The 8,308-nt window shown below is 38.4% G+C and overlaps 1 protein-coding gene across 2 annotated transcripts in view; it reads right to left on the reverse strand.

Annotated features, from left to right (window-relative positions):
• The window catches only part of nrip1b (nuclear receptor interacting protein 1b), a 28,937-nt gene extending 21,076 nt beyond the window's left edge, over nt 1–7,861 (reverse strand). Inside the window, exon 1 of one of the 2 annotated variants that reach the window (XM_058788578.1) lies at nt 7,729–7,861. The gene's annotated coding sequence lies outside the window, so the exon portion shown is untranslated. Of the gene's footprint in view, nt 1–5,961; nt 6,188–7,728 lie in introns of those variants that run through there. The other variant, XM_058788577.1, reaches the window with a different exon arrangement.
• Nucleotides 7,862–8,308: the final 447 nt, after the last annotated feature.

Genomic DNA, 8,308 nt, shown 5'->3' on the forward strand with positions numbered 1-8,308 from the left:
TAATATAAAAATAAGAATTACACATAATACTATTTTAAAATACATAAAATAAAAAATAATGTTACAAAAATCTAAAAGATTTTTTTATTTTATACTTCGCCACATCTCACTGGAGGAACTTAGAGTTGTGTTGTGCTGACAGCAAATTGAAAGTCTTATGTCTCATTACTGTAAGGTGAGAACACATTTTCAAACACAAACACATAAATATGAATAGATATCGATCAGGCTAACAATGACAACAACTCAAGCTCGAATTTGTTTGTCTCTGACAAAAACAAATGGTTTTGCCAGTTTTAAACTCAAACACCCTGGACACATCTCAGCAAATACTGCAATCATATTTAATATGTGCAAAATTGCTGAAAGTTATCTGTTATACTGAAAGTTATACCTTTTTAGATAATCTTAAATTTGCCAAAAATTTAAAAAAAAAAATTCACCTTTTAATATTGGCCTGCCTGATATTTTGATCTACTACAAACAACCATCTAAAAAGACAAATGCTGCCCATAAGAATGACTCTAGAATCCGAATAAACACTTTATAATGGGTAAGCAATGAATGAGCTAAAATGAAAATCTACAAAATGACATAACATCAACACACATTCACGCAAACAAATCTAAAGGGCAACAAGTGGCTGAGTCAAACTGATCATTGACCTTTATTAAACCTGTTTAAGTGTATTTAGGGCAAGCCATACCTTAATATAACCGACAAGGGCAGCCCTGGACAGAGAGACAGGTGGCTTAAAGAAAAGATCTGCTCTATTTGAGCCGTCTGGCCTTTACGACCGAATCAGCCATGTAAACGTACTTACACAAGCAGAGCGACAGCACATGTAAACATCTACCACAGGTCAGCGGCCACAGGTGAACCAGTTTCTATATGGCACTCATCCAGTCTCAGGACAGACACACAAGCGTCCAGCGTTAGCTCACTCAAATACTCAATTCTGGCTTCAGCTCAAGCTCCACTGGAGCAGAACTGATTTTGTTATAACCGGGTGAAAAATACCAACTCGCACCACAGCGGCTTTGTGAAAAAGGCAAACTTTGCAGATCCCAGTGCACTGGAAGTACATGAACCTTATACCAGCTACAGCAGCAAAAATGCTGATATATTTGGGAAGTTCAATTCATTTCTGAGAATCTTTCAGGCCATTTACAAAAAATAAATAAAAAGAAACAAAAAGAGAAACACCCCACAGGGAATTTTATTAATTTATGATATACTCATAAAATATTTATTAGAAAATAGTATAACAATACTAATTTATTATAACATTTTTTAAATATTAGATTTTAAACTGTTAGATTTTAAAATATTATAGTATTTATTATAATATTGATGGATTTCTTTAATATTGATGTATAAAATAAATATATAATAAATACAACAAATAATAAATATATATAATAGATAAATATATAATAATTACATATAACATTTATTTATTTTTACTTTGCAACAGTGATTAATTAGTTAAAATGATGATTCCTCTGGTAATTAAGTAATAAATTGATTAAATGTATTGAACAAATTTGTTATTATTATTATCATCATTTATAAAGTGCCTTACTAATAACTAATTAAAAAAAAGAGAGAAAAATCAGAGCCAAATATCATACATAAATATCAACAGTAAATATTAGCGTCCATATTTGGCATGTTGCATAAATAACTGAATTGTATATAACAATATTTCTTTCCACCAGATCAGACTGAAACCAGGCAAAGTCGTTGTCCACCACAATTTGTCATTTCTGTGTTATGCAAAATCAATCACTGAATCAATATTCATCATCCACAGCGGCGAAGCTGTTGATTCATAATATGAATGAAAAATCCCTCATTCACACCTCCAGTCAAGTGTGACACGTAAGCCCTTCACATGGTGTCACATGACCGAATCCTGTTTTAGAGAGTTACTTAAAAGCTTTCAGGTCAACCCAGACAGGTCAAGGTCAGAGCGGCGCGTTAATGCCAGGAAAGCAGGCGCTGCCTCCATAAGCCCCAAGCGGTCTGCTAGGACACAAGGACATCTGTCCAAGGGCATCTCCCAAACTACCGAAAGAGACGCGCTCAAACTCAACTAATCAAAGGCCCGCGGCTGATTGGGATGCGGAGAGCGTGAACGTGAACGCACGGGAATTGCATTTCACATGGAGAAGGTCTTAGTTCAACACTAAAATCCAACACTTTCCACTTGTGTCTACTTCTTGTGGCAGGAGTGCATACAAACAGCAGTCCATAATAATATATCCCAGCATGCCTCGCTGCGTGAAGCATTAGAGTGCTCTGAGAGCAGGGGCATGCGGTGAGAATTTTTCAACGCTTTCACCGCTGGCTGTGCGTGAGGGACGGATAGCTACACCCCGCATCTAGTGGCTGCTGAGGTGTCCCTTGTTGCCTGGCAACAGCTCAGCTCGTTTTAACCCCTTTAAGTAAGTCTTAAGTGATTCAGCAGTCTGAGGCCAGTGACGGGTGGGCTGCTCCAGAAGTGACAGGACTTTATTACTTTCCAGGGTTTTAGCGTGCAGCTCTGTGCTCAAAAATACAAGGCGGCGTAAACCTGCTCCACTGTGTTTGACCCCTGACCTCTGCATGAAATGAGTCTTAGCAGAAACAGCCCACATGACAAAGGCCCCATGACATCCACAGAAGCAGGAAGCTATTAGATCAAAGCTGCGATAAATACAAAGACCCGGTTTACACCTGGTATTAACATCCATCTCACGTGATCCCATTACAAGTGGTCGCTGCTTATACCGGTCACTAGTTGTGATCAGATTTTGTCGAGGGAAGTCATTATGTGATTTAAAGGAACAGTTCAGACAAAAATGACAATTCTGCCATCATTTATTTAACCTTGGGTCGCTCCAAATCTGCATGACTTACTTTCTTCTGTAGATCACAAAAGAAGGCATTCGTGACTGGTAACTGTTTATTCCCATGCAATGAAAGTCAATGGGGACCGAAGCAAAAAAGTGACACTGGACTCAATTTACTTTAATTATTATCACAGCTGGTAAAAAAAAATACATATATACACATATATATATATATATAGGTTCCAACAGTTACCTGAGAATCATGGTAAAAGACAATAACATCGCTAAAAACCCTTAAGACCTTAACTGACGCCTTTGAAACCCTCGTTTACAAAACAAAGTTTATTAAAACGGTTTAAAACCTCAAGCAGCAGTCTTCATAACCCACACATCCATCTTTCATTCATAAATTCCTCTTTAGTTAATTACTTAGGCCTGTGCGATCTGAAAGCTTTCAGATGAGAGAAATAATGAAGCCGGGATCATTCCTGTCGCCTGCTCTGTGAATGTCGTACTGATGAGCTGATAGCAGATCATTCCGAGAGGGTTCATCTCTTCAGCATTACTGCAGGGTTTGTGTCCTTCTCAGGGCTTTGAAGGTTTCTGAAAGGACAGGACACTAATACTGTGTGAAGGACAGCTTGGCACGCTGCGGCCTTGGACTGCGAAATCTGCATGTATTCATCTCGCGGCTCAGAGAGACAAACGACTAAGCCTTACAACTCTAGAATCACTGGCGTTTCACTTAGCGCAGCATATAACCTACTTAAAATAAGACACCATTAGTAACGTCCCCCAGGAGCAGTAAAATCTTCCTGAACCCAATTGCCAGGATTCCTTGACCTCCAGGTCCATCTCGCCTCAGGACATAGCGGCCGAAACAGAAATACAGCTGGCAGTTAGAGGTCAGCCGGGTAATTATATTAAATTAACTTGCGTGTTATACAAGTTGTCGATATCATGTTTCTCAGGATCAGCATTTGTCTGTTTTGAAGGCGTTTACAGATGACTTGCATGCTTTTCATCCACTGTTCATGGTTAGCTGCTAAATGGTAACAAGGCCAGATTAACATTTAGTTACAGCCAGATCTAGATGCTATCTGCAATTTGTTTTTTTTTTACCACATTTAGGGTAAAATGTGTTAAAGAGTGTAGTAGTACTGTATGAACTTCATTTGGCCCATAATCTAACTATGCCAAAATATGTATACAAAATGCATAAAGTGAAATGAAGTATACGATTTGAATTGTCCAAAAATGCATTGGCTGGTCAATTGGTTGGCGTGTTGAGGTCACTGTTGTTCTAATGTGTGGTGATGCTCAATTTATCGGAGTTGCATCTCCCAGAAAACCTCCACCGCAAATTCAGCAAACTATAAATCGTTTACAGTAAATCAATCAGCAAAAATCAATCCATCGCTATAAATGAAAGCCCTGCATCTGTCCCAAGGCTGAGGAGAGAAGAACCTGTGCCTTGTATTTCATACTGTCTCAGCTTTCAATTCCCTGAGCCAGACAACCACCTCCATACCTTCTTTTGATGTACAAAACCTCTCGTATAAACAGCACAGCTTCCTGTTGATCTCCAGGCCACCTATTATCACTGATATACCCTGTATAAAACAAGATTCATTGCACAAGGAACAAACACGCAACCACTGTGTCCCTGAGCTGTCAACTGACCTGTTAATGAGTGTAAAGCGCCCGTGGCTTTATGGATTTATGACACGTTACACCATGCAAGTTTATGTTGCACAAGCTAAAACCATGTGCTGGAGTACTACTGTAAAAAAAAAGCCACTTAATGATGAAGTAAAACATCATATAAAAGGTCTAAGGCAGGTGGTGGTGAACAGACATCACAATGTTGATTTTAAGGTTTAGGATACTATTTTAAGATGACGATGACCCAGCACAGTTTTAACCACTCTCAGTTCATTGTATTGACATCCCCTCTGAGAAATTAGGTCGCCATGTGTTCATTTTCATTTCTCCATCAGCGATAACATCATTTCAAGTCAGTATCAATCTTAAAGAAGCTAGATAACAGGTCACATAGTGCTGTCAGCCTGACTCTATCCCATCTTGTTGCAATGTCAGGAGAGTATTTGGAGACAAGAATCATTTTGCACCTGTATTGTAGATCTAACAGACAAAACAAATGCCTGATATATGATATGATATCAGACATATGATATGAAAGTAAAAGATTTTTGGTACGAAAACTGAATAACTTGTTTCTCAATCAACTTCTTCAAAACACATGCACATTCATGCTCTTTGCACAGACTAAGACAAACACTTTTCAGTAACTGGTCTTTTCCTTTACCAAAGAAAGCCACCTGAACCAACACTGAACCCGAACTATGATCTCTGACCACCTTTAAACTGCAACCCTTGACCTCCTTGGCCCCATTTTTATTGACTGAAGCCACAGGAAACCTTATGAAAACTATAAACAATGCAAAGTCCAAAATGTGTGTCAGGTAAGGCAAGAGATTAACCAGGAGTATTAATGACTTTTATGACCACTAATGACAGCTCTTAAGCATAACCTTCTGGCAGACACTAATAATGTTATATAAAACAAAAACAAAAACAAAAAATGTATGGATCATCAGTACTACAGGGAAAAGTCAAGATCACTACAGTAAACCACATTTAAGACTTCTCAAAAACACTCCATTACATAATATTAAATTGGAAAATATTATAAAAGATATGGCTTGCAAACATAGAGATATAAATAACCAGTTCTCGTGTATGAATAATAAACCAGCAGATAAATGAAAGGGTAACATCGCACTGACTGTAACAGAGAAACAAAATGGAAACTAAATGACAGGAGCGACCATTGCGATTCACACAGTATGCGTTCTTGCGTCTTTGGTCTAGCTGTTACGTTTTTAAGACGCGGTGTCAAGTTAAAAACAGTTCAACTTTTAACCACAGCGTCCTGTTTATGAACCAAAGAACGCGTCCCGTGTGAACGGTGTCTCACATTCCGTTTTTTCCCTCAGCACCTCCTAGGACCACAATAAACACAGAGCAAACACCATAGTCATATGCAGCGGAGTCTTTCCAGCTGCTGGGCGGGCATCGAGTGGTCTCTCTCGACACGTACCTGATTCCGCTATCCAAGCTTAAGCGTTTCCTGCGCGCAAACGTGCGCCGCGAGCCGCGCCAAATGGAAGTAGAGTCCAAAAACTCGTCGGGCTCCAGCACCGACTGTCGGGTCTGAGTCTGAACTGTATATTCTCTCGGAATCCCCGAGAACTCCGCAATGTTCACACTCCTCCTCCTTCTCTCTCTATCCCTCCCTGGCTGAGTGAGTGAGTGAGCGAGCGCAGTTTAAAGCTACAGGAGACGCTTTGTGTGTGTACGTGCGTGCGCGCGCGCGCACAGCCAGACGTGCGTCACCTCACCTCTAGCCGTTAATAATCTGGAGTAATCTGAGAAAAAAACAAAGACTTTATGGCTTCAGTTATACCGCATTTTATAAGCAAAAATGGATAAACATTTATATTGTAACTTATTTGACAAAACAAAACGTATAATTGTACAGGTAATCTCGACCGTTCCAATATTCAGTACAGTATAACAAGAAGTTTACACAGTATATTGTTTAGATGTTTTAGATTTGAATATGGAGGTTGAATTTTTTTTATGCCAATAGAATCGTTCCAAAATGATTTTTTTTTTTTTGAGCATTGCTGTAGCATTTCAGCATGAATCCGCATTTTTCAAGTGTGATTCAGCTACAAGTTTCTGGATCCCGGAGACACACCGGATCAGCAATTTCAGTGCTATCTCACCAAGTTGACCTTTGAACTTAGGGGACATTTCATCTTTGAACTATGACCTCAAATGCCACATGAATGGAGATACAATATCCGCCCTTCATTCCTTCACCATCTCGAGCCGGTGACCTGTGCTCCTAAGGTTTTCACAGAACCATGGTTCACAGAACTTCAATCTTTGATCTCAGAACACAGACACATGTGTGTTTAAGTATGATTTTATTTTTCAGTCATTCTGTACATTGGCCTCCATCCTCAACATATTCTTTATGGTCTATGTCATCTGCAATTCAGCCTGTTGATAATCATCTTTACAGCATCACAGGTATTTTACAGATTTTGGAGATTTTGGGGACATGTACTGGCAGGTTTTGCATTCAGTGTAAACATATATTTATTAGGTCTTCCAATCAATGTTTTCATCTGTTATTTACATGAATACAAAACCTGTTCAAACATGTAAACCATAGGAAAGAAATGTCGCAAATAAGATTTCTCAAATGTTTCTCCTTAACAACAATGAGAAGGAATGGAGAGAAGATGGAGACATTTGCTTAAATTGTCCTGAGAAGAAAAGAAACCGTAATCTCAAAATGTTGCCACTAGAATCTTTGAAGAGATTTTGTCTCAAAACACAAAAATATTAAGCAGCATAACGGTTTTAAATATTGATAACAAAAAGAAATATTTCTTGAGCATCAAATCGGTATATTAGAATGATTTCTGAAGGATCATGTGACACTGAAGACTGGAGTAATTATGCTGAAAATTCAGCTTTACCATAACAGAAATAAATGCTATTTTAAAATATATTAAAAAGGACTATATAGTTTGTACTATATTTTTTATCAAATAAATGAAGACTTTGTGAGCATAAGAGACATCTTGTAAAAATGTAAATAATAATAATAATAATAATAAAATAAAAAAACACTAATTATTCCAAATTTTTGACTGCTAATGTCTCCTCAAAGCCTTTCAAAACCAAATTATGTCTAGATTTATACTCTTAGCGTACTTTCTAAATAATATTTTCAACTGATTGTCGCAAACAAGTGTGTCGGACTGAATGAAGTATAATCCAGTCTTACTGTACAAAATGACTTCTGTCATTGAAGTGGGTATTTGAAACTCTGGCAGGTTTATTCTCTGGTTCCACAGGTCCAGCAGGTCGCCCAGGGCATTTGAACTCAAGACGCCTGACTGTCTCAAGGGGAAGAGACCGCTGTGTCAGAGGACATTAACCTTTGACCTCTGGCCCCATCCATGCATTAACCTCTGTGTATCTGGTGGCCAAAGAAGAAGAGAGACCAGCAAGAGCAAAAGATATGGCACGAGATGAGACGACATAGGAAAATAAGCATGCTGGCAGCAAGACCTCACTGGTTAAATGCAGATCAATACATCTTGTTAGACAAAGTTCTACAAACCTCAGAAGCATGACACAGGTGCAACTGATGAAGCAGTGTCATTCGAACCTTTTGAACCTCAAATTACCTTTGTGTTTAGACACATAAGAGGGCAGTCACTGTAAACACACACACAGGAGTATATTTAGGTTGGAAGGTGTTTGCAATAGCAGTTTGAATGTCATCAGATACAAATTTACTCTCTAAGATTTGTACAAAACAGTTTGTGCCAACCAAATTAGGTGGAAGAATGGCAAAAAAG

Source organism: Onychostoma macrolepis, chromosome 10 (genome assembly GCF_012432095.1).
Source record: "Onychostoma macrolepis isolate SWU-2019 chromosome 10, ASM1243209v1, whole genome shotgun sequence".
Taxonomy (NCBI): domain Eukaryota; kingdom Metazoa; phylum Chordata; class Actinopteri; order Cypriniformes; family Cyprinidae; genus Onychostoma; species Onychostoma macrolepis.